The 27,489-nt window shown below is 42.9% G+C and overlaps 1 pseudogene across 1 annotated transcript; it reads left to right on the top strand.

Annotated features, from left to right (window-relative positions):
• Positions 1 to 76: 76 nt before the first annotated feature.
• Positions 77 to 27,489, top strand: LOC106560220 (vascular endothelial growth factor receptor 2-like; annotated as a pseudogene). The gene is made up of 20 exons (XR_014378953.1): positions 77 to 457; positions 1,635 to 1,722; positions 1,923 to 2,137; positions 2,367 to 2,554; positions 3,322 to 3,376; positions 3,631 to 3,767; positions 12,452 to 12,784; positions 12,947 to 13,083; positions 13,195 to 13,326; positions 14,617 to 14,706; positions 18,927 to 19,040; positions 19,589 to 19,677; positions 19,920 to 20,082; positions 23,559 to 23,659; positions 23,743 to 23,870; positions 25,229 to 25,334; positions 25,469 to 25,624; positions 25,738 to 25,872; positions 25,961 to 26,046; positions 26,177 to 27,489. The product of XR_014378953.1 is annotated as a vascular endothelial growth factor receptor 2-like (transcript).

Here is a 27,489-nt window from a genome sequence, read left to right as displayed (position 1 = left end):
ACAAGTCAGTTAAGTCGAGTGATAACGGGCAGGTGGATGAGGAGATGGGGACGCTTGCTCCTCCCTTGCATTTCCTACCTCCTCTCTCTGCTACAGCGCATTTCCACTGTCCGCTCCTAGCTGCGCTCCGTCCTTCCTCAGAGCGAACCATCAACTCCACTTTGACTCAGGCGCCAAACTGACCTCAGTGCACTGCTGTGAATGAGATTTACCTATTTTATTCAGTTCCGTGTGTTTTTGGTTCGGCATTTTGTCACATTGTCCAGTTGAATAGAAATAGTGTCCGTGTGCGTCAAGAGGATTTATGAACGGGTAGCCTTGGATTACTTCTGGACTGAACTTGTATTGCGTTTTCTTGTGGGGACAGTCCATATCTATTGTAGGACGATGGCAAAGGCATTATCCGTCATGACTTTACATCTCATAGGCATTATTATGGGAGTCAGCAGGGTGATTGGTAAGATAACACAGAAGAATATTGGTCAAATTGATTCAGTTTAATATGTCCTGAAAAAATTGGCATCTAAACGGCTCCTTTAATGTGTTTCAATTGTGCTTTATTATAAGGTTACTAACACTAACAACTGTATTTAGATGTTTATTAGAATAATAATTTCAATTTTTTTTTGTTAGAACATTTGAGATTTTAGACTTGTATATCTATCTCACTAGGGCAGTAGACAATATAATAGAACATAGTTGAATGATTGATCATCAATTAGTGGAAGATGTGTAATAATTGGTAACATCCACCAGTGCACATGCCAGGTATAAAATGTGATGCATTAGATCATTGCAATGTGTTGTCTTATGATTCTCTTGTACATATAGGTCAGTTACAATTCCTCTTGGTCCCACATTCTGTTGTGGCCCTCATTCCCCCTGGCCTTGGCCCTCAATTCGTTTAACAATCCATTCTGATGGGAAATCACTTCACTTGAGGCATTTAGCAAATTACCATTGAGGCAACACATGTTCCTCCCCGCAATAGTCTGGTGCTACAATTCTTTTTTATATATTCTTTGATCAGTAAGGGCTAAATATTCCACATTTCAGCATGTAGCGTATGTGTCCAGGCCCTCACTGGCTGGAGGGCTGTATCCTCTAGAACAGGAACCCCACCTTAGGTGACACAGAGCTGGGCTATTGAGCCTGACCCAGCCCATCTGCCTTGGCTTCCTGTTTTGACACAGCTCCGCTCTGCCATTTGCTGCAGAATAGCCCCAGAGTAAATAGAGTCCACACCATGGGTGCAAAACATTTGTCCTCTCTGTGGTTTCTACTGTTGGGATGATTCAATAAACTGTATTTTATCATTGACTTACAAACGTATTATTTTGTGTTCTGGCTATCAACAATCTAATTGCAGATAATAAACTATTATGTTTGAGGAGTCTGACATCACCCTACCAGAGTGCAACTCTATACATGGATTCTGGGATTTGATAGGAGAGCAATAACCATAGTTGGAAACATTAACTCAACACATTTCTAAACACAGGATTTAAGGTTGATTTGACGTGATAGTAAGCAGTCTCATATTGATCTCCACTGTGTGGTAATGCTGACTGAACTGTTGAGATAAGTCAATCATCAGGGTGATTGACTGGTTGTTTACCCCTTCATTCCTACAGCGTTAGAAGTGCCTGACCCCCCAACACTGAGCATCCAGGACAAGGTCCTCAGGATGAACACATCAGACTCGCTGGACATCACCTGCAGGTGAGACAAACTGGAACCTGATGGGCCTCTCTCCCACAGAAGTCTGGCAAATACGGCCAGGAGCGTAACTCAAATGGTCTTAAAACTGATATCAACTACATCTGATACGTCACATAATGAGACTCCATACAAGTCATCCATCCATCAAAATATTCCCCTGCTAACGATCATCATTGTCACTCCGTTCTTTGTTTCTACAGTAGCCGTCAGTACCTGGAATGGACCACATCCTATACTCACATACATGCCGGCAGTCGTCTCTCCACTGTAGACTGCAGTGGGTCAGGATTCTTCTGCACCACATTACACATTTCCTTGGCCACTGTCAACGAGACTGGAGAGTATCGATGCTCCTACAGAGACCTGGCAGTGGAGGATAGCAAAACCTCTGTGGCTGTTTATGTCTATGTCCAAGGTGTGAATCATCATTACCTCACTCTGAAATAGGCTTACCGAATCTCTGAACAGTGACTCAATGGGTGATCTTTCCTATCTGACCCAAGAGCTGCTTACAGTAGAGCTTCTTTAATTACGATTGGCTGCAGGACTACCTGATCTTTACCTCCACCCATGAATTACATACTGAATGTTGTTGGTTCTCATCATGTCTTATAACTTCTTTATGTATTTGTGTTTTATTTCAGACTATAAAGTGCCATTTGTGCCCTTTGACGAGGACTATGAGATTGTGCTTATCAGTGAGGGAGTGCAGGTGGTTATCCCATGCCGAGGGTCTGGGGACGATCTCAACATCACGCTACATACCTTAAAGACAGATCCATTGACTTTATTGTCCTTTTGGGGGGAAATTTTAAGGCATACTTGTTATATTTAAAAGACATTAAAACACAGAACAGTATTACAGTATGGGATACATGCAATAGATTCTGTTCTGAATGGAGTGAAATTTTCTGAAGGTATTCTATCGTGCGTTATTGTGTCTAAAGTTGACAACTAAGTCTCCTTCACTTCCAAACCAACTTTCCTCTAGTCTAACTGCATAATATAGCAAACAAAGCCAGTTGGTAAAGACTTTGCTCTCTCAGGTATGTTTTGTTAGATTGCAGGCTATGTGAGTGGCAGATAATGTTGATTCTGAATAGAGTTTGTTGCATTGTTTCCATGTCAGATCAGGGAAATAATAAACTGAGTTTCCATTTCATGTCTGGGTTGTTCCCACCTCTTCTTCTGGCCACATCAGTCAATATCTGATCTCTGGGACCTCATTGATGGCCTGTATAGTTCATAGGACATTTCACTGAGAATGAAGGTTGGAAAAACCACAACACCCTCTGACATAGCCAGTGCTGACCAAGTGGTAAAACATCACTCATAATTTCCATGTAAGGGTTGGTCGGTCAGCATCACTACATTTAGTCAACCAGCATAGAACCTGCTTTACTTAGTCTTGTCAAATCGATGCAATGTTGTGATGTAACTGTATTTTTTTTTTTTTTTTTAATGAACTTTTCATCAGAAGTTTCCCAAGAAAGAACTCTATCTGAACAGGAAGGACATTTTATGGGATAGTATGAAGTTCTCCGTTCCCAGTCACCTGATCAGTTACACTCCAGTTACACTGGAGTGGTCTTCTGTCAGACACACATACACAACGAGGCCTACAAGTCACCTCTCTACATTGTTGCAGTTGTTGGTAAGTGGGTTAGGTTTTCATTTAGTGTATGAATCCTGTTTGATCCACTGTATGCATCACTTAAATATGCCAAGGTGTCATTCAAAGTGTTAATGTAAGTTTGTGTTTATTTGTGTTTACATAACTTAATGCATGTGTGTGTTTATCTAAGTGTATTCTCTGCATGCATGTACCCTGTGTGCGTGTGTTTGTGAGTCTCAGTAGAACAATAGTCTGCTCAACACTCCGCTGTGTCTCCCCTCCCTTCTCCGCAGGACATAAGATCCATAACCTCACCCTGACCCCGCCACATGAGAGGCTGTCTGTGGGGGAGAGACTGGTGCTCAACTGCACTGCCAACACAGAGCTCAACGTTGCCATTGACTTTACCTGGACACACCCTCTCAGCCTGGTCAGTACCCTGCATTGCCCACTCTTATAGACCGACAGATAAGTAAATTAACATGAAATCACTGACTCAGGCTTTATTGACAGACATGTTACTCATCACACTGCTTTCAGATTTTAAAAAAAACACAACTTCAGTTCAAGGCTGCCGTTATGTAATTAATGGTTTCATATTCTCATGTACACTTAGGGGAGACTGGGGTAAGTTGCGAAAAATGGGTTAAGTTGAGCCGCCCTTGATTTTAGGAAACCATACACAAAATGTATAATTTGAACAAATATTTAGGAAGAAGTCATAATTTCATGGAGTATGTGAAGGAAGAAACACATGGACAAATTGGTAAGCAAGTTAGGTAAAAAAAAAAATTCACCAAGACAAATTAATTTATTGTGTTAGAGGTTTCGTGGTGCTTGTATCTAAACCAACGTAGATAATTGTAAGATTGTTCTATATATCAGTTGGGGTCTCTATAAGCTTCAATATGAGGTCCTAAACCTAGCATGAAAGTGCAGCCTTGCTGTTGTGTGGGGTAAATTAGTCAAAATGTTTGCTTTGTGGTAAGTTGAGGTTTTGGTTGAAGTAGTGCAAGGCATTGGCACTGGGATATTACATTTACATTACATTTAAGTCATTTAGCAGACGCTCTTATCCAGAGCGACTTACAAAATGGTGCATTCACCTTATGATATCCAGTGGAACAACCACTTTACAATAGTGCATCTAAATCTTTTAAGGGGGGGGGGGGGGTTAGAAGGATTACTTTATCCTATCCTAGGTATTCCTTAAAGAGGTGGGGTTTCAGGTGTCTCCGGAAGGTGGTGATTGACTCCGCTGTCCTGGCGTCGTGAGGGAGCTTGTTCCACCATTGGGGTGCCAGAGCAGCGAACAGTTTTGACTGGGCTGAGCGGGAACTGTGCTTCCTCAGAGGTAGGGGGGCCAGCAGGCCAGTGGTGGATGAACGCAGTGCCCTTGTTTGGGTGTAGGGCCTGATCAGAGCCTGAAGGTATGGAGGTGCCGTTCCCTTCACAGCTCCGTAGGCAATCACCATGGTCTTGTAGCGGATGCGAGCTTCAACTGGAAGCCAGTGGAGAGAGCGGAGGAGCGGGGTGACGTGAGAGAACTTGGGAAGGTTGAACACCAGACGGGCTGCAGCGTTCTGGATGAGTTGTAGGGGTTTAATGGCACAGGCAGGGAGCCCAGCCAACAGCGAGTTGCAGTAATCCAGACGGGAGATGACAAGTGCCTGGATTAGGACCTGCGCCGCTTCCTGTGTGAGGCAGGGTCGTACTCTGCGAATGTTGTAGAGCATGAACCTACAGGATCGGGTCACCGCCTTGATGTTAGTGGAGAACGACAGGGTGTTGTCCAGGATCACGCCAAGGTTCTTAGCACTCTGGGAGGAGGACACAAGGGAGTTGTCAACCGTGATGGCGAGATCATGGAACGGGCAGTCCTTCCCCGGGAGGAAGAGCAGCTCCGTCTTGCCGAGGTTCAGCTTGAGCTGGTGATCCGTCATCCACACTGATATGTCTGACAGACATGCAGAGATGCGATTCACCGCCTGGTTATCAGAAGGGGGAAAGGAGAAGATTAATTGTGTGTCGTCTGCATAGCAATGATAGGAGAGACCATGTGAGGATATGACAGAGCCAAGTGACTTGGTGTATAGCGAGAATAGGAGAGGGCCTAGAACAGAGCCCTGGGGGACACCAGTGGTGAGAGCGCATGGTGCGGAGACAGATTCTCGCCACGCCACCTGGTAGGAGCGACCTGTCAGGTAGGACGCAATCCAAGCGTGGGCCGCGCCGGAGATGCCCAACTCGGAGAGGGTGGAGAGGAGGATCTGATGGTTCACAGTATCAAAGGCAGCAGATAGGTCTAGAAGGATGAGAGCAGAGGAGAGAGAGTTAGCTTTAGCAGTGCGGAGAGCCTCTGTGACACAGAGAAGAGCAGTCTCAGTTGAATGCCCAGTCTTGAAACCTGACTGATTAGGATCAAGAAGGTCATTCTGAGAGAGATAGCAGGAGAGCTGGCCAAGGACGGCACGTTCAAGAGTTTTGGAGAGAAAAGAAAGAAGGGATACTGGTCTGTAGTTGTTGACATCGGAGGGATCGAGTGTAGGTTTTTTCAGAAGGGGTGCAACTCTCGCTCTCTTGAAGACGGAAGGGACGTAGCCAGCGGTCAAGGATGAGTTGATGAGCGAGGTGAGGAAGGGGAGAAGGTCTCCGGAAATGGTCTGGAGAAGAGAGGAGGGGATAGGGTCAAGTGGGCAGGTTGTTGGGCGGCCGGCCGTCACAAGACGCGAGATTTCATCTGGAGAGAGAGGGGAGAAAGAGGTCAAAGCACAGGGTAGGGCAGTGTGAGCAGGACCAGCGGTGTCGTTTGACTTAGCAAACGAGGATCGGATATCGTCAACCTTCTTTTCAAAATGGTTGACGAAGTCATCCGCAGAGAGGGAGGAGGGGGGGGGAGGGGGAGGAGGATTCAGGAGGGAGGAGAAGGTAGCAAAGAGCTTCCTAGGGTTAGAGGCAGATACTTGGAATTTAGAGTGGTAGAAAGTGGCTTTAGCAGCAGAGACAGAAGAGGAGAATGTAGAGAGGAGTGAGTGAAAGGATGCCAGGTCCGCAGGGAGGTGAGTTTTCCTCCATTTCCGCTCGGCTGCCCGGAGCCTTGTTCTGTGAGCTCGTAGTGAGTCGTCGAGCCACGGAGCAGGAGGGGAGGACCGAGCCGGCCTGGAGGATAGGGGACAGAGAAAATCAAAGGATGCAGAAAGGGAGGAGAGGAGGGTTGAGGAGGCAGAATCAGGAGATAGGTTGGAGAAGGTTTGAGCAGAGGGAAGAGATGATAGGATGGAAGAGGAGAGAGTAGCGGGAGAGAGAGAGCGAAGGTTGGGACGGCGCAATACCATCCGAGTAGGGGCAGAGTGAGAAGTGTTGGATGAGAGCAAGAGGGAAAAGGATACAAGGTAGTGGTCGGAGATTTGGAGGGGAGTTGCAATGAGATTAGTGGAAGAACAGCATCTAGTAAAGATGAGGTCAAGCGTATTGCCTGCCTTGTGAGTAGGGGGGGAAGGTGAGAGGGTGAGGTCAAAAGAGGAGAGGAGTGGAAAGAAGGAGGCAGAGAGGAATGAGTCAAAGGTAGACGTGGGGAGGTTAAAGTCACCCAGAACTGTGAGAGGTGAGCCATCCTCAGAAAAGGAACTTATCAAGGCGTCAAGCTCATTGATGAACTCTCCAAGGGAACCTGGAGGGCGATAAATGATAAGGATGTTAAGCTTGAAAGGGCTGGTAACTGTGACAGCATGGAATTCAAATGAGGAGATAGACAGATGGGTCAGGGGAGAAAGAGAGAATGTCCACTTGGGAGAGATGAGGATTCCAGTGCCACCACCCCGCTGGCTCGATGCTCTAGGGGTATGCGAGAACACGTGGGCAGACGAAGAGAGAGCAGTAGGAGTAGCAGTGTTATCTGTGGTAATCCATGTTTCCGTCAGCGCCAGGAAGTCTAGGGACTGGAGGGTAGCATAGGCTGAGATGAACTCAGCCTTGTTGGCTGCAGACCGGCAGTTCCAGAGGCTGCCGGAGACCTGGAACTCCACGTGGGTCGTGCGCGCTGGGACCACCAGGTTAGAGTGGCAGCGGCCACGCGGTGTGAAGCGTTTGTATGGCCTGTGCAGAGAGGAGAGAACAGGGATAGACAGACACATAGTTGACAAGCTACAGAAGTGTTGTTTCTTGTATTATTGTCTCTTGTGTCTTTAGAGAACTGTTTCACTTTGATATCCTTTTTCTTCTGTCCTGATGGATATGAGGTAACAACAGGACTTGGCCTATGTTAAAAGTGTTTAAAAAACTACAAAGTGTTTGTTCGGTGTTAAGCCTGTGTTAAAATATGTTTAAAATGATTAAAAGCCCAAAAAACGATTGTGATTGTGTTGAATTGTGTTTGGGAAATAAAAATACACATGATTTTAAAAAGGGAGTAGTAATATTTAATTCAGTACGGAAATTTGTATGCAGCTTAACTTACCCTGTCCCACGGCTCATCTTACCCCAAACCCAGGGTAAGTTGTGCCAAGAGACCAACTTTTTGGGGACAAGCTATGTTTTCAAAACTGTAATGTTTACATGAATTCATACTATTTCCAGGAATACACAACCTCCTAAAATATATGTAGGTATCTTTGTTGGAAAGAATACTATATTTCCCTTGACAGAGTGATGCTGAATGTAAAAAATTAATTTCAATTTATAATAATTTCAATTTCTCAAACATACGACTATTTTACACCATTTTAAAGATACACTTCTCCTTAATCCAACCACATTGTCCGATTTCAAAAAGGCTTTACAGCGAAAGCAAACATTAGATTATGTTAGGAGAGTACATAGACCAAAATAACCACACAGCCATTTTCCAAGCAAGCATATATGTCACAAAAACCCAAAACACAGCTAAATGAAGCACTAACCTTTGATGATCTTCATCAGATGACACTCCTAGGACATTATGTTACACAATACATGTATGTTTTGTTCAATCAAGTTCATATTTATATCCATTAACCTGTTGGGGATCTTATCCCGATATCGGGATTCATTGTCAAGAGACCACGGCGGGAAATTCAAAAACTGCAAGAATCTAATAATTTCAATTTCTCAAACAATCAACTATTTCTCACAATTTGAAAGATAAACATCTCCTAAATCCAACCACATTGTCCGATTTCAAAGAGGCTTTACGGCGAAAGCATAAAGTTAGGTTATGTTAGGAGAGTACATTGAAAATAGCTGTGTGTAATGTTTTGTCAATTCAAAGACAGGCGTCACCATAAGCGGATAACCAGCTAGAATTATGCACCAACCTTTGACAATCTTCCTCAGATGACACTCCTAAGACATTATGTTACACAATACATGCATTTTTTGTTCCATCAAGTTGATATTTATATCCAAAAACAGCATTTTACCGAAGCGGTGAAAATCAGATTTTTTTTTCTCTCAAATGCTTCCGGTGAACAACGTTACAAATCACAAAATTACTATTCGATAACATTGGTAAATTATATTATTGTCATTCAAATATTCATAGTTTAACATTTCGTAAATGCTACTGCAATGCCAGATTTCAAAATAACTTTACTGGGAAATCACAATTTGCAATAAACCGGGTGCTGTGCTAAGAACAATAGGCTAGGCTATACAGGTTAGCACCATCTGTAACCATGTAATATCAAAATTACTATTGTCAATATTCCCTTACCTTTGATTATCTTCATCCATTGGCACTTCTAGAAATCCCAGGTCCACTACAAATGTGGTTTCTTTTGACAAAGTTCATAATTGATGTCCAAATAACTCCAAGTTGTTCCATGTTGTTAGCGCTTCGGTAGGCTACTAAAAAGTAGCGCGGGGGGGGGGGGAGTCACGGCGAAAAGTAAAAAAAATAATCTATTTACATTGTTCAAACATGTCAAACGTTGTTTAGCATCAATCTTTAGAGCCATTTTTAACGTGAAACATCAGTAATGTTTCAACCCGACCTCTCCTGTGTCTTGAAAAACGTCTTTGAAAAATGTATCGCATCACATGATTGCGCAGGTGCAGCCAATAATGAAGTGACGACATCCCAGGGAGGTCAACTTCTCTTCCTTGTCATCCGGTCTCTGTTCATCATAGACGCTTCAAACAACTTTATAAAGATCGTTGACATCTAGTGGAAGCCGTAGGAGTTGCGAAATGAATCCTTTCTCACTATGGTATCTATAAAACAATGACACTAAATAGTACAGTCACAAAATTCAAAATGTTTTTAATCTATTTTTCACAGGTTTTTGCCTGCAATATGAGTTTTGTTATACTTACAGACACCATTCAAACTGTTTTAGAAAATTCATAGTGTTTTCTATCCGAATGTGTTAATAATATGCATATCCTAGCTTCTGAGTTGGTGTAGGAGGCAGTTAAAAATGGGCACATATTTTTTTCAAAATTTCTCAATACTGCCCCCGAGCCTCAACAGGATAACAGCATTTTACATTGGCGTCTGATGTTCAGAAAATGTATTCCCACCAAAAACTTCCGGTGAATTTACAAAAATACTCATCATAAACATTGACAAAATACATAACAATTATTTTAAGAATTATAGATACAGAACTCCTTTATGCAACCGCTGTGTCAGATTTTAAAATAGCTTTACGGAGAAAGCACATTTTTCAATATTCTGAGTACATAGCTCGCCATCACGGCAAGCTATACAGACACCCGGCAAGTTCGGGGCAACCTAAACTCAGAATTAGTATTAGAAATATGAGGGTTTCCTGTTGTTCCCAGTGCACCTTTGCTGATCTTCGTCAGAATGCACTCCCAGGACTGCTACTTCCACAAGAAATGCTGTTTTTGTTCAAAATAATCCATAGTTATGTCCAAATACCTCCGTTTTGTTCGTGCGTTCAGGTCACTAACCAAAGGGTAACGCGCGAGCGCAATTCGAGACACAAAAAGTCAAAATGTTCCATTACCGTACTTAGAAGCATGTCAAACGCTGTTTAAAATCACATTTTATGGTATTTTTAACGTAAAATTGCGATAATATTCCAACCGGACAATAGCGTATTCATTCAAGGAGAAAAATAAAAAACAGCGTGCTCGCGGGACCGCGCATATCCAATCCCTTTGTTACCAGGCAGACCACTCAGTAACTGAGCTCCTATACTCTGCCCAGTGACAGGAAAAGGCTCAAACCGCTTTCTGAAGGCTTTAGACAGCACTTATAAAGTGCAACGTAACAGCACAGATACTGTAGTTTCGAAAGGGACTAGAAAGAAGAACTACAATTCTCAGATCCTCCACTTCCTGGTTGACTTTTTTTCAGGTTTTTGCCAGCCATATGAGTTCTGTTATACTCACAGACACCATTCAAACAGTTTTAGAAACTTCAGAGTGTTTTCTATCCAAATCAACTAATAGTATGCATATTCTCGTTTCTGGGCAAGAGTAGTAACCAGTATAAATCGGGTATGTTTTTTCATCCGGCCGTGAAAATACTGCCCCCTATCCATATCAGGTTATTAACAACACCAGGGTGAGTTAGACTGAGAAAAACATGAAGACCAACCTTATCTCGGGAGTGTTTGTATGATGTTGTATGTGTTTTCCATATGATCCCAGTATTCTCCATGGATTATGCTTAGCCTTGTATTCAAGAGAACTTTGGTGATTGAGTATCTTAGGAAGATTGTGATTGGGTAGAGCTGGAGCTTAAGAATGGGTTGTGATTAGTGAATGGGCCCCTCAGGTATGCAGTAATGGGAGGATTGTTAATAGAGTGGTTGCAGTGTATGGTCCACAGCAGATACCATCAGTAAGGCCTTATCTTCAGCCCGCACATCCAAGCACTTCGTGAGTCCTGGTCAGGGTTTCCTGTTGTTCCCAGTGCACTACTCTGTCTAAAGGCTTTTTCCTGTGAAACCCCATCTCTACCTCATCTTCCCTCCATCCTCACTACCACCATCACAACAATCATCTCTGGCTCCCCGTTTTACAGATAATTTACATGTTCACCTCTCTTTCTCTCTATCGTCTATTTCTATGCTACTCTTTTCTCCTGCTCCTTTGCTTGCGTTCTGGTCTCTACTGTAGTGGTATGTGTTTGTTGACGTTCCTACCCACTCCAGTCTGTAAATGAATGACATAACTCTCCTGAAATAACCATCTGAGAAAAGGGACCAATAAACCAATAGACCAGCGACCTACATATTGTATTAATAAAGATCCTAGTCGTCTTTTTACATTTGTGTGTGAATGTTTATTTATGTTTGTGTATGTACAGGGATGTGCTTATATGGACCTTCTGTGTCTGATTATAGCAGTGTGTCAGTTGAGTGATCTTGGTTTTGTCCTGCAGGTCAGGAGTGGTGAACTCTGGGGTCAAGCTGGAGGGCTGTACCAAATGGAGGGACATCAGCAATAACACAGGGCAGAAGAATCCTATCGATGGAATTAGCATTAACACAGATCACTTTCATAAGGTCAACACCATTCCTTCCTCTCTAAGGGACCTCAGTAATTTGTGATATCAATGAATAAGTAAAATAACAGTAAAGCTCATGTTTATCTGCGGACTGTGATTTCTCTAACGATCCAGAAAGCCAAGTTCCACGCCCTCTACAGATGCCTGACTTTAACAAAGCGGGACAAGATTACGAATCATCCTTTTCCATTTGACACGTAAGCTTCCTTTTATGTGTCTTCGGTTCTTTTGGAGGGGCAGGTGCTCAAAGTGACCCCCCCCCCCCAATAATCAAATTGTCCTGTAGCCACATTTATGCATATATATATTTTAGCATAGGCCTTTATTTTCTGCCAAATCACACTCATCAAGCTAGCTAGCTATGCTGTTGGAACAATCTAAATGAGCTAGTTTGATGGGCAATTCATTTAAATAACCAGAGAGAACATAGACTAAAAGTGAATTAAAAATTGAATAATAAAAAACACCTCCAATCTGAAAGTGCACTTTTCTTAAAGGAGGGCAAAAGGGCAGGTGTTCAGAACCCATAGACCTCTATCTGTGCATGTGCCTGATCTTGCATTAGAACACCTCATGATTGTGTGTGTGTGTGTGTGTGTGTGTGTGCGTGTGCGCTTGTGCATGTGATTATTGACTCTACAGGTGGTCTTTAGCTGAGTGTGTCTCCGTCCCAGTAGCCCATTGAGCAGGACCAGGTTGTTCTGAGGTGTAAGGCAGACAGGCTGATCTATGGAAAGCTAGCCTGGTTCCGTGTGGGAATGTGTCTGACCGAGAGCAGGTCCCATCCATGCAGCGCTATCAGGCACTGTTCCTGTCCCAGGGGCCCCTATCCCAGGCTGTCCTGTCTGGCCTGCAGGGCACCAACGTCACACTGGAACTGCCCCTAACCAACGTGTCTCGGGAGGATCAGGGGGTATACGCCTGCCAGGTGGAGAACATCAAGACTGGGGAGAGGACCTGCCTCCTCTGACACCTCACCCTCAGAGGTACGGATCTGTACCTGGACCATATTTATCAATCATCTCCTCCACAATTACTTGGACCACTCTAACAAGTCCTTAACCAAAGTTCTTTCATGGGCACCACATCTTTCCAGATCTAGTCTAGTGTTTATGAGAATCTTTAGTCTTTTCTCCTTGTTTTTGTAGCTCTTGAGGCTGCGAGGATATTGAACAATTTGACAGACCAGAGAGTGAATGTCAGTGCCACGACCATACTAATATGTGAGGTGACCGGGACACCCACCCTGACAATGACGTGGACCAAACATTGGTGGAGGGCTCAGGTAAGGGGATGACCCAATTTTTAATAATACCACTTCTGCTACTACCACTTCTACTTTGTGTTACGTCAAGTACGATATTGGTATTAATGCCAGATTCTCTTTTTGCTACAGGTGTGATTCTGAGCCGATTGAACCGTACCCTGACCATCCTGCGTGTGAAGAAGGAGGACAGTGGTCTGTATACTTGTACTGCCTGTAACAGCCGTGGCTGCGATGCATCTCAGGCCTACCTAATCACTGAAGGTCAGTGATCCCACTACGGGAAACTGAATCACAGCACCACAGAACAGGAAACACCACTAATCACCCTGCAGACATGATGCAGTATTACAGAATGCCTGTATTTTCTGTTCTCTGGTGGTGTAACCATAACCAAAAGATGGCACAGCCTTAACCAAAGTGGGATTCATACCACAATGAATTTGTTAAGTTTTACTGAGGATGTCTTTCCCATAAACTCACAGTCTTACCCAAAATGTCCCATATAGCTCGACCATTCACTCAAGTGTTCCCTGATTCACCTACCACTAAAGACATTTTGCTCTATCAAAGATTACGAGTATAAATAGCTATTCCACCACAGGGCAGGAAGCGGGCCCTGTTAGAGCACATCCTCCTGGTAGTTTCAGAATACAAAACAATGAGAATCCCAGCAAAGACAAAGGGAGAGGCCGGCCCTGGCCCCCTGCTACAGCTCTCATCTCCCCCTGTTCTTTTAGAAGACTGGGACACAGCAACAAACAAACAGACGTGCAGAGAGTGAGCAGCCTGGGGTTACTTGACCCGGGCCCCGCCAAAGGCCATTGGCCACCTGCCCGTCACCCAGTCAGAGGTCAGGGTCTCTCAGGCGCCAGACAGCCAGCCTCACTAATGAGGAAGGACAGAGGACAGAGGCTGCCTCAGCTCACTAACGAGAAGTTAATCTTATACGTGGGCGGAGGACGCATATATATATATATATATATATATATATATATATATATATATATATATATATATACATTATAAGGTATAATATATATATATATATGCATATAAGGTATAATATTGTTCAACAGTTCTTTTCTAGTCTCTGCTTCTTATAAGAAACGGTCTGAGAGATGTGTGAGTTATTGAAGTCAAAACAGAGTGTCTGTGAGAAAGCGCCTCAAAGATAAAAGAGATTCATAGACACAGAACCCTGCAGGGGAGTGAAAGAGATGAGACTAGTCAGACATACCACTATAAATTGACTAGGGGAGTGGACATTTACTGCTGAGCCTTTAGATAACACTGCAACTATTGTTTGTATAGCTGTGTATGCATGGGCTTGGTCACATGAGTAGAAGGTATTGACGTAGGCAGTTACATCACTAGGGGTTGACTGAAAGCATAATAAAACTACTTGGACCCTTTCCTATTTTGCAGAACTTCCTCGGAAACATGTGTGCTATGTTCTCGTTGTCAACTTCTGTCTGCAATTGCATTAATAAAGGTTTTTGATTGATTTACTTAAATATATTTTCTGAATGCAAATTTTTTGAGCCAATGATTGACAAGGAACAAGGAACGAACCCCAACATTTGGCAAGCTTGCCAGGAGTGAGATTCTACACCATGGTGCCAGAGCTCCAAATTAAACAAGGTAAGCAGACACCTGTTTAATCTAAGTCTGTAATTAATTGGCATTCACTGGTGTGGTTTCCCTCTAACAAGTAAGTGGCACCTCACTCACTCTAAAATATATACATACACTTTGAATCGGATATAGTCGAATTCTAATTGAGAAATTACTTAACGTGCTATTTGTGAAATGCATGATGTTAATATATGATGAATGATTGATGATTTTAATTTTTATTTTGGGTGGTAATGCGGGTGACCATTACTGAATACTAGTTTTTTATTTTTTGAGAGGTGATTCAGTAATAATCATCTATTTTATTTTGGGTGGTAGTGCAGGTGACCATTACTGAATACTAGTTATTTTGGTTTTGGAGAGTTGGTTTTGTAATAATCATCTATTCTATTTTATTTTGGGTGGTAATGCGGGCGACCGTTACTGAATACTAGTTATTTTATTTTGGAGAGGTGGTTCAGTGACAATCATACATTTTTTATTTTGTAGAGGTAATTCAGTGATAATTTCCCAATACTAATTATTTTGGTTTTGAAGAGGTAGTTCAGCGATAATCATACATTATATATTGGGAGGTAATGCAGTGATCATTACTTAATAATATTTTGGTTTTGGAGAGGTGGTTCTGTAATAATCATCTCTTCTATTTTATTTTGGGTGGTAATGCGGTGAGCATTACTGAATACTAGTTATTCTATTTTGGAGAGGTGGTTTAGCGATAATAATCATATATTTTTTTTCTTGTAGAGGTAATTCAGCGACAATTACCCAATACTAGTTGCTTTGGTTCTGAAGAGGTGGTTCATCTATTTTATTTTATTTTGTGTAGTAATGCAGCAACCATTACTGAATACTAGTTAGTTTTGCAGAGGTGATTCAGCGTTAATCATCTATTTTATTTCGGGTAGTAATGCAGCGACCATTACTGAATACTAGTTATTTTTTATTTTGTAGAGGTAATTCAGCGACAATTACCCAGGCTACCTTGACCTATGGGAGGGTGGTTCATTTTTTATTTTTGTAGAGGTACCCAGTGAATGAGTTGAGTTGTTTATGAATAGTGGTAATTCTGTGTGAAATTTACCAAGTGAATGAGTTGAGTTGTTATGAATAGTGCGTTGTATGTTTCATTGTTTGTTTGTCTGTGGATTATGGCAGGGTTTATTGGGTAATGGCCCAATGGTGGAATAAAAAGTTAGGAGTAGGACAGAAGTTATTTGAATAAAAGGTTGAACATATTTTTTAGTGACACTTTCCTACCATAGGACATATAGGAAATGTACAACCCTTAGTATACCAGTAAAAGTATTACAAGGAAGTTCTGTAGAGATTTTCATAGAAAATTACTTTGTGATGCTATCACCAGGGACACTGGTGTATAACATATTACTGTTACTCTACACCCTTAAGATATAATATTAGGAATTTAAGTCTATCATGCGGTTGTCTCTGTGAGGCTGTGTGTGAAATATATTTGAGTTTAGTAGAACCATTTACTATAGCCTGGAGTAAGTGAGAGTAGAATTAGGATTACAGTATCACCCACTGTTGTTTAAAACACACTGAAAGGAGATAGAGAATAATTTATATAGGCATATTCCTACATATTACACCCACTTTAGGATAACCCTATAGAAATTGGACAACACATTACATGCAGACTATCTAAATAAAAAGCCAGAGCACCATGGCACAGTCAAACCAGAATGAGGAGATGGGAGCAATGAAGCCTGTCATGCCTGTTGAATATATGCAAAAGACGTTTCCTGCTGTGGAATTTACATTAACTTTTAAGAAATGGCATGTCTGGACAGAGATGGCAGGAGAAAATAGATATCCAAGGGATGGTTCATTCAACAAGACTAAGTTGGATTTAGTCAAGGAGATAATTAAGACAAGAAAAATGGACAAAAAGTAGGGGATGAAGAAAAGTACCATTGTATCAGAAACTGTGATAGGAATGATGATGCTGGAAGGACAGATCTTCATGAACAAGGCTACCATGACCAAACTAAAGCTGGAGAGAACAATAGAGTGTGGGAGGAAAGAAATGAGTCAGGACAGAGGCAGAACAGGAGTACTCCCCACTGCGCCACCGTATGAAAATCAACCCAGAGGACCCCGGGTGACTATACACAGACCTACCCTCTCATACCACTGACAGAAGAAAATGAATTATCCTCAAGGGGACACTGATGAAGGAGGTCGATGACACAACAGCAGCAACAAGCGGCATGAGAACAATAGAATTGGATGAAAGAAAAAAAGGGGCACAGTTCCTGGAGGGAGATTTCCCTCGCCACCCCAACTCAACTCACAAAAAAGGAACAGACTGGAAGACCCTAGACATCTGTTCAAGTTGTTTCTGCAGGCTCACCTGTAACAATAACAGGGGCATCGGGACAGCCCAGGAATGTGTTCTGGACAAAGACTTGTTTGATGAACCTCTGCTTGACTCTGACATGGTGCTGTTCGTTGATGGTTCTGCTTATATAGATCAAAGCACAGGGAAGAAACATGTAGGATTTGCTGTAGTAGATGTGGGAGGTGATATTGAGGTTATACAGCCCCTACCAGAACATTTATCAGCGCAACAGGCAGATTTATTAGCTCTGAACACAGCTTGTGAATTGGGGAAAGGGAAAGCCTTTACTGTCTACTCAGACACAGCATATGCTATTGGGGTTTGGAGAACAAGAGGGTTTACTAATACCACAGGCACACCTATTAAAAACAGACCTTATGTTGAACAGTTGATTGAAACTATGTGAAAACCTAACACATGGGCTTTTGTTAAGGTTGAGGCACACACCGGTTGGAGTGATTATGCTAAGTATTGGTAACAGCATAGCTGATGAGGCGGCCAAGATGGCTGCTTCCCGTTGTCACACACATGCATTTTGTTTTTTGTCGTTTGTGTCATCTGAAACTACTGATCTTGAGAAACAGCAGCAGGCTGATATTCTCAATCACCAAGTGTGGAGGGAGAAAGGGTGTGCTCTCTGTCCTAGGTCTGGCTTATGGCTACATCTTTTGTATGGCATGCCCTGTTTACCATCAATCATGATCTCTACTATTTGCCGATTGGCTCATGGAGTGAGCCATTCGTCAAGGGGGGATATGGAGGAGGAGAATGGAGGAGAAGATTTTGTCCCAATGGTTTTGCCCAAATTTGAATCAGCACGTAAAACAGTTCATTTATCATTGCGCAACATGTTTGTTATGCAACATAGACAAGGGAACTCCACTGCAACCAGGGAAGTTCCCCGCTCCAAAAGCACCTTTTGTCCACATTGCTATGGATTTCATAGACATGGTAGGGCGAAAAGAAAGAAAGAGATACTGCCTGGTGATAATTGACAGGTTTACCAGGTGGGTGGAAGTAAATCCCACTACCAACTGTGATGCGAACAGTTGCAAAATTACTAGTCAGGGAAATCATACCCAGGTCCGGAGTGCCTGAGGTTTTGTCTGCAGACAATGGGACCCATCTCATAGGAGATGTGGTTGCCCAAGTAGCCAAAATGATGGGTGTTGACCAGAAGTTTGTGTCCATCTATCACCTGCGGAGTAACGGGAGTTACTGACAGGGCTAATCAGACCCTGAAAGGCTCCCTTGCCAAACTATGCCATTCTACAGGAATGATATGGGTAGAGGGATTACCTCCTGTCCTCATGAAAATGCGCAGCAGCCTTAACGAAGGTATTGGGTGTACACCTTATGAAATGTTAACAAGACAACCATGTTAACAAGACGATCTCACCCCAGACATAACTGAGGTACAGTGTGATCACATTGAGTACATGAAGAACTAACTTCTGAAATGATATATGGTGTGTTTTAAAGGGGACCAATTGGGGCGAGGAGCTTTAGACAGGTAGTAGAGGCAGCTGCCTTTGGCATAGAGAAGTACTGGTCCCCTGTGGCTCATTTGGTAGAGCATGGTGTGTGCAACGCCAGGGTTGTGGGTTCAATTCCCACGGGGGGCCAGTACAAAAAAATACATTAAATTAAATGTATGAAATGTATGCATTCACTACTGTAAGTCGCTCTGGATAAGAGCGTCTGCTAAATGACTAAAATGTAAATGTAGAAGGCCAGTACCTGCACCACAGTGGCAGTCAAGATGCTGAAAGGTGAGTACAACTCCTTATAATCTCCTACACACATGAAAGCAACATACACACTGAATGAGCTGATTGAGTGTTATCTCTGCCCACCACAGAGGGAGCCACCTCCAGTGAGTACCGTGCGCTGATGTCAGAGCTGAAGATCCTCATCCACGTTGGCCACCATCTCAATGTGGTCAACCTGCTGGGGGCCTGCACCAAACCAGGGAGTGAGTCTTCACACTCACATATTTCACTTTTCCCCTGCCAATACCCTCCACCTTTCTTTTGTATTTATATTCTCTCTCGCCAACTCTGGTTGTACCTTTCTTCACCCCCCTTCCTGCTCCTCGTCCACTTGTGTTCTACACATTGTGTTCATCAAATCAAAATCAAATCAAACTTTATTTGTCACATGTGCTGAATACAACAAGTGTAGACCTTACCGTGAAATGCTTACTTACAAGCCCTTAACAGTGCAGTTCAAGAAGAGGAACTCATCACGAAGTATCTACTTAATTAGCGGTGAGAGGCAGAGTTTAACGAGCATGCTCTGTCTGTCCTAATTGTACATCTCCTCAACCCCAGAGATGAAGCCATGTTCCGGCAATTGGGGAAGAGGGCCTCTGTTTCCATGGCCTCTCTCTCTTTCTCACTTCTTCGCTTTCCTTATTTGCTCCACACAAACATTCTACAGTGCTCCAATGAAGTGATGATCTTCCTCTGATATTTAACATTTTCTCCCTCCATCTCCCTTTGTCCCTCCCTCTCCCCTCAGGTCCATTGATGGTGATTATGGAGTACTGTAAAAAGATCAACCTTTTCAGCTACTTACAAAGCAAGCGTGGAGAGTACAGCCCCTTCAAAGTAAATGTGCAGAGCGCCAGCTACAACAGCCTATAAAGCCCAGCTAGCCTCTGATGTGGTTACACTGATCCCAGACCATTACACAACGGTTCTCCACAACACCTACACATTGTCTGCCTGATCCGCTGAACTATAGCTTCCATTTTATGTTGTATTGTTAGGGATAGGAGTTTTCCAGCCCAGTTTTTCATTTGGACTTTTGGTCCTTGATCCATTAACATGCAACTTCTCCATGGTAACAGAGGAGGAGGCCGCGGTGTGGTCAGTTGGAGCGGATGGGGGAGGACATGACTGAGGGGGACCTGGGTTTTGGGACCAGCACCCACCTGGATATCTGCACTGGGACAGCAGTCTGCTCCAGACAGGGAGAGGAGAGTGCTGTCAGCCACATAGAGGAGGAAGGTGGTACTGCAGCTCTAAATCATACTAGCCACATGCAAATACTGTACATGTCACCTACAGTGATCGGAAGTTTACATACACTTAGGTTGGAGTCATTAAAACTCATTTTTCAACCACTCCACACATTTCTTGTTAACAAACTATAGTTTTGGCAACTCGGTTAGGACATCTACTTTGTGCATGACACAAGTAATTTTTCCAACAACTGTTTACAGACAGATTATTTCACTTATAATTCACTGTATCACAATTACAGTGGGTCAGAAGTTTACATACAAAGCTGACTGTGCCGTTCAACAACTTGGAAAATTCCAGAAAATGATGCATGGCTTTAGAAGCTTCTGAAAGGCTAATTGACATCATTTGAGTCAATTGGAGGTGTACCTGTGGATGTATTTCAAAGCCTACCTTCAAACTCAGTGCCTCTTTGCTTGACATCATGGGAAAATCAAAAGAAATCAGCCAAAACCTCAGAAAACAAATTGTAGACTTCCGCAAGTCTGGTTCATCCTTGGAAGCAATTTCCAAACACCTGAAGGTACCACGTTCATCTGTACAAACAATAGTACGCAAGTATAAACACCATGGGACCACGCAGCCGTCAAACCGCTCAGGAAGGAGACGCGTTCTGTCTCCTAGAGATGAACGTACTTTGGTGTGAAAAGTGCAAATCAATCCCAGAACAACAGCAAAGGACCTTGTGAAGATGCTGGAGGAAACGGGTACAAAAGTATTTATATCCACAGCAAAATGAGTCCTATATCGACATAACCTGAAAGGGCGCTCAGCAGGGAAGAAGACACTGCTCCAAAACCATCAGAAAAAAGCCAGACTACGGTTTGCAACTGCACATGGAGACAAAGATCATACTTTTTGGAGAAATGTCCTCTGGTCTGATGAAACAAAAATAGAACTGTTTGTCCATAATGACGATTGTTAAGTTTGGAGGAAAAAGGGGGAAGCTTACAAGTGGAAGAACACCATCCCAACCGTGAAGCACAGGGGTGGCAGCATCAAGTTGTGGGGTGCTTTGCTGCAGGAGGGACTGGTGCACTCCACAAAATAGTTGGTACCATGAGGAAGGACAATTATGTGGATATATTGAAGCAACATCTTAAGGAATCAGTCAGGAAGTTAAAGCTTGCTCGCGAATGGGTCTTCCAAATGGACAATGAACCCAAGCATACTTCCAAAGTTGTGGCAAAATGGCTTAAGGACATCAAAGTTAAGGTATTGGAGTGGCCATCACAAAGCCCTGACCTCAATCCTATAGAAAATTTGTGGGCAGAACTGAAAAAGCGTGTGCGAGCAAGGAGACCAACAAACCTGACTCAGTTACACCAGCTCTGTAAGGAGGAATGGGACAAAATTCACCCAACTTATTGTGGGAAGCTTGTGGAAGGCTACCAGAAACATTTGACCCGAGTTAAACAATTTAAAGGCAATGCTACCAAATACTAATTGAGTGTATGTAAACTTCTGACCCACTGGGAATGTGATGAAAGAAATAAAAGCTGAAATATATCATTCTCTCTAATATTATTCTGACATTTCACATTCTTAAAATAAAGTGGTGATCTAAGACAGGGAATTTTTACTGGGATTAAATGTCAGGAATTGTGAAAAACTGATTTTAAATGTACAGTGGGGGGAAAAAGTATTTGATCCCCTGCTGATTTTGTACGTTTACCCACTGACAAAGAAAGGATCAGTCTATAATTTTAATGGTAGGTTTATTTGAACAGTGAGAGACAGAATAACAACAAAAATATCCAGAAAAACGCATGTCAAAAATGTTATACATTGATTTGCATTTTAAAGAAGGAAATAAGTATTTGACCCCCTCTCAATCAGAAAGATTTCTGGCCTCCCAGGTGTCTTTTATACAGGTAACGAGCTGAGATTAGGAGCACACTCTTAAAGGGAGTGCTCCTAACCGCAGCTTGTTACCTGTAAAAAAGACACCTGTCCACAGAAGCAATCAATCAATCAGATTCCAAACTCTCCACCATGGCCAAGACCAAAGAGCTCTCCAAGTATGTCAGGACAAGATTGTAGACCTACACAAGGCTGGAATGGGCTACAAGACCATCACCAAGCAGCTTGGTGAGAAGGTGACAACATTTGGTGTGATTATTCGCAAATGGAAGAAACACAAAAGAACTGTCAATATCCCTCGGCCTGGGGCTCCATGCAAGATCTCACCTCGTGGAGTTGCAATGATCATGAGAACAGTGAGGAATCAGCCCAGAACTACATGGGAGGATCTTGTCAATGATCTCAAGGCAGCTGGGACCATAGTCACCAAGAAAACAATTGGTAACACACTACGTCGTGAAGGACTGAAATCCTGCAGCGGACCCGCAAGGTCCCCCTGCTCAAGAATACATATACAGGCCCATCTGAAGTCTACCAATGAACATCTGAATGACTCAGAGGACAACTGGTAAAAGTGTTGTGGTCAGATGAGACCAAAATGGAGCTCTGACATCAACTCAACTCGCCGTATTTGGAGGAGGAGGAATGCTGCCTATGACCCCAAGAACACCATCTCCACCGTCAAACATGGAGGTGGAAACGTTATGCTTTCGGGGTGTTCTTCTGCTAAGGGGACAGGACAACTTCACCGCATCAAAGGGACAATATACGGGGCCATGTACCATCAAATCTTGGGTGAGAACCTCCTTCCCTCAGCCAGGGCATTGAAAATGGGTCGTGGATGGGTATTCCAGCATGCCAATGACCCAAAACACACAGCCAAGGCAACAAAGGAGTTGCTCAGGAAGAAGCACATTAAGGTCCTGGAGTGGCCTAGCCAGTCTCCAGACCTTAATCCCATAGAAAATCTGTGGAGGGAGCTGAAGGTTCGAGTTGCCAAACGTCAGCCTCGAAACCTTAAGGACTTGGAGAAGATCTGCAAAGAGGAGTGGGACAAAATCCCTCCTGAGATGTGTGCAAACCTGGTGGCCAACTACAAGAAACGTCTGACCTCTGTGATTGCCAACAAGGGTTTTGCCATCAAGTACTAAGTCATGTTTTGCAGAGGGGTCAAATACTTATTTCCCTCATTAAAATGCAAATCATTTTATAACATTTCTGACATGCGTTTTTTCTGGATTTTTTGGTTGTTATTCTGTCTCTCACTGTTCAAATAAACCTACCATTAAAATTATAGACTGATCATTTCTTTGTAAGTGGGCAAACGTACAAAATCAGCAGGGGATCAAATACTTTTTTCCCCCACTGTATTTGGCTTAGGTGTATGTAAACTTCCGACTTCAACTGTATATCCACCACTGCGCTTCAAAATGTATGATGTGATGTAAACTCACCACTGTATTTGTTATGATATGTATGATTTTACTAAATGCTCAATTTAACCCCATGCAGAGAGTTGTGAGTGAGAGGAGCACCTGACCGTGGAGGCACTGACATGGAATTCCTCTCCTCTCGCAAGTGCATCCATCGGGACCTGGCAGCTAGGAACATCCTGCTCTCAGAGAACAACATTGTAAAGATCTGTGACTTTGGTCTGGCCAGAGACGTCTACAAAGATCCCGACTACGTCCGCAAGGGAGAAGTATGTTACTAAGACCACAACGTAACCTCAGTCACTAACATATGTCTTATAAACTGTGCTATAAATTGTGATTCTCTCTACAGGTATGGGTCCATCTGAAATGGATGGCTCCTGAGACCATCTTTGACCGGGTCTATACCACACAGAGTGACGTGGGGTCCTTTGGGGTCCTGCTCTGGGAGATCTCTCTAGGTGAGCCAGGTTACCAACAGTACCACTGTTGTGTCCTGTGCACGTGACAAACTTTGATTTGATTAACCCTAACTGTAACTGATATTGTAATGGTTGTTCTCTCCACCACAGCTCTACCCTGGTGTTAGTATTGATGAGGCCTTCTATTGATGAGGCTGAAGGAATGGACCAGGATGAGAGCGCCAGACTACGCCACGACTGAGATGTGAGTGGGCTAATGAGTTATTACATACAGAATCCTACTTTGTATATTAACATTGTTGCATGAGGCTATAGATAACTTGATGTGGACTTAGTGTATTATAGTGCATTATAAACCCGGTAGTTTTGGTTCTGGATGCTGATTGGCTGAAACTGCATTTTAGCAGTGTATATATCTGACAATATACCACAGGTATGACACAAAAATAATTGTTTGTTCTATTTATGTTGGCAACCAATAGGGATGGGCATTTTAAATAATTTCACTATTTGAATAATATCATGAAATGTTTTCAGATATCCTAAAAGTTTAAATATGTGTAAAAATAAGTTGGGGAACTATCTTGCTGCGCAGCCTGCACCACTTGGGAGAGGTGCAGCTCCGTTTGCTTGGAGCAGTGCGGGAGATGGGCAGGGGTCAGTGTGTTTGACACAGGAGGGAGAGAGATTACCCATACAGACTTGCAATAGTTAGACATCCCATCTTGTAGTGCCTGTCTTTACTGCATCAAATCGATCTAAAGAAGCTAGCTAAGATAGTTAGCTGGCTAACATGCCTGGCTATCTTGGCTAATTGAGGCTATTTTGCTGTGTTTCCCATCCATTCAGTTTCATTGTTTAATCCATTCAGATTAAACAACATAGCTGATGGTTGCTCGTTGTAGCCTACTCCTTCTCAATTAGCTAACTTAAATATGTCATTTTTATTCCAATTTGTATTGATTAGAGATCTCCCACGTCTCCTTCCTACACATGGAGCCTCTGACTGTAGTGCCATATTGATTTGCCAACAATAACAACAAACATGTGAAATCCGTGTAGGCTAGAGTATATATTTTTATGGGGTGCACCATAAGTCATAAAAACTACATTCAAATGTTTGTTTTATTAAATTGAGAATTTCAAATGTCATGGTATATCCTGTCACATAAATAATTTAATTTAGACAAAGACTTTTAATTGATAAAATAGGCCTATGATTTTTTTATTCAAAAAAATGTATACTCTCGCAAGCATTCGAAAACTAATGTCAGTTTGGATATTCGAATAATCTTGCACATCCCTAGTAAACAGTTTATAATAGCAATAGGGCACCTCAGGGGTTTGCGGTATATGGGAAATATACCACACACCCTTGGGCGTTTATTGCTTAAATGTAGCGATTTGCTCTCTTAGATATCAAACCATGTTGGACTGCTGGCTGGACAAACCCACAGAGAGACCAAATTTCACAGAGCTCGTAGAACATCTGGGAAACCTCCTACAGGCCAGCGCTCATCAGGTGACTGTGTGTACATGTGTTAGTTACTTTTTTAGGGTATAAGAGGTATGTGTGTGTCTTCATCTTATTGTGTGTGTGTATATGAGGTGAGAGAGTGAGGATTGAGAGTGTAATCGGTGTGTTTTTATCTTTAGGGTGGGAAGGACTACATCCCTCTGACAGCAGTGGAGGTGGAGAGGAACTCACTCAGACCTGAACCCAGGAACCCCTTCACCAGGATCATCAGAGAGGAAACACCCGACCCCCAGATGCACTATGACAACGCACCCCCATCATCCTCGGGTCAGCAAGCATGCACACTCGCTCAAATTAACACCAAGCATCACATTGATGTGTCACAAATTAAACCCCCATTTAATGGACTAAATTTGCACAATTTGTATGAACACTTTCTAGTTGTTAGATTAACTTGTGGGGCCTAGCTGTTGACCCTCCCCTCACTGCTACTAATAGGCTCTCCCAGCAGAGTGACAGGTGCAATCAACCTCTCAGTGTGAAGAGTTTTGACAACATCCCTGTAGAGCATAGCATCGTCATGGTGAGTGTCTCCATGGTCACACACAGTGTCCCCCCCCTCCCTCACATATCAACAGTCAATGAACAGTCCATGTGGGTGTTTCCTACAGGTGTGTCAGACAGACAGCGGTATGAGCATATCACCAGAGGAAATGAAGAGTCTGGACCATCAGCCTCACCGCACGCCTAACTTCAGGTGAGTTCACAGGACCATAACCCCCAACCCTAATGGTGTTGCGTGATTCTCTGGACTCTCATGGTGTTGGTATATTTGTTTGTTACTATATTTGTTTATTGGGTTATAAATTCCTCACATCCTCCCCCAGCCACATCCGGCGATGTAAGAGTAAGGAGTCCCTGGCCTCTGAGTCATCCAATCAGATGAGTGGGTACCAGTCAGGCTACCACTCAGATGACATTGACACCCCCAATTATGCTAATGAGGAGATGATCATGAAGAGGAGCATCCAGAAGAAGCCGCTGCCGCCCAAAACAGCAGACAAGTTCAGTGTTGAGGTGCGCCACAGTGCCCCCCCTGTTTTTATTCCCTAATGGTCACCATCACTAGCACTGTTCCTCTGAATGCACACAAAATATACCCCTCTCCTTGAGCCTGTTTTTGTACAGTTTTCTATGTCTTTACCCTCCCCTTAGGCAGGACCCTCGGGTGACCATCAGGAACAATCTCATCACATGTAATAGTGCCTTATATATTGAATTGTTTATTCTGTCGCAGTATTTTCATAAGAGACAAATGTAATATATTAAATGGGAATGATAAAAGATGTATGCTGTAGAAAACCCTCTCTATGGCCCTGGGACACAGAGACAACTCTGTGTCTTCTAACTGCACGAAGTAGACACCCCACCCCCGCTGGAGCCTAAACCCGCGGGTCAGAAACTGGCACTTCACACCTCTGTTGCTAGGCTCTGTTATCACACCGTGGGGTCAGCTAATCACAGGAAGTAATTTGGGGTCGCAGATCCCCAATTCCTGCCTCTTTCTCATAACCTTCAGCAGCAGTGACAGCATGAGGACAAACACTAGCGTTAGTGCAAACCACTTCTACTCGTCCCGTGTGTGTGTGTGTGTGTGTGTGTGTGTGTTATGTGTGTTCTGTACGTCCATCTCCTACTGGTCATTACAACGCCTTCAAACAGAGGCATCGGGATGATTGTACCTCTATTTAACACACACCTCTTTCGGAGACATGGTGCTCTTTTTCATATGTGCTAATTCATGTTTGTAAAGACCACTGTTTTTAGCGAGCCTTTGGAATACTATCATGTTTAAACAAAAAATGGAAAGTCAGTGGAACCTAGCCACAGGGCCACACCCACTTCCTGAGAAGCAATCCGCCCACTTCCTCTATTGCAGGAAATGGCAACTCGAATTTGGGACAATTGAATAAGCAAATGTTCTTTCCTTTTCTGTCAATTGTGTCTTATTGGACGAAGCCAGTCTACATCATGTGGTTTCATCCATTTTTATAGATTGTTCTTGCCTCTCAATTGTACAGTTTTATTACAATTATTTTTGTATTTGTAATAGTTATTAGCTTATTTTATTGAAACCAATATCTACTTTACTAAACTTGTAAATGTAACTATTTTTATAAAATAAATATATACAAATATA

Source organism: Salmo salar, chromosome 10 (assembly GCF_965601325.2).
Source record: "Salmo salar chromosome 10, fSalSal1, whole genome shotgun sequence".
In the NCBI taxonomy this organism is placed as follows: Eukaryota; Metazoa; Chordata; class Actinopteri; order Salmoniformes; family Salmonidae; genus Salmo; species Salmo salar.
The sequence above is the reverse complement of the archived record's forward strand: the minus strand, read 5'-3'. Positions and strand labels throughout refer to the sequence as shown.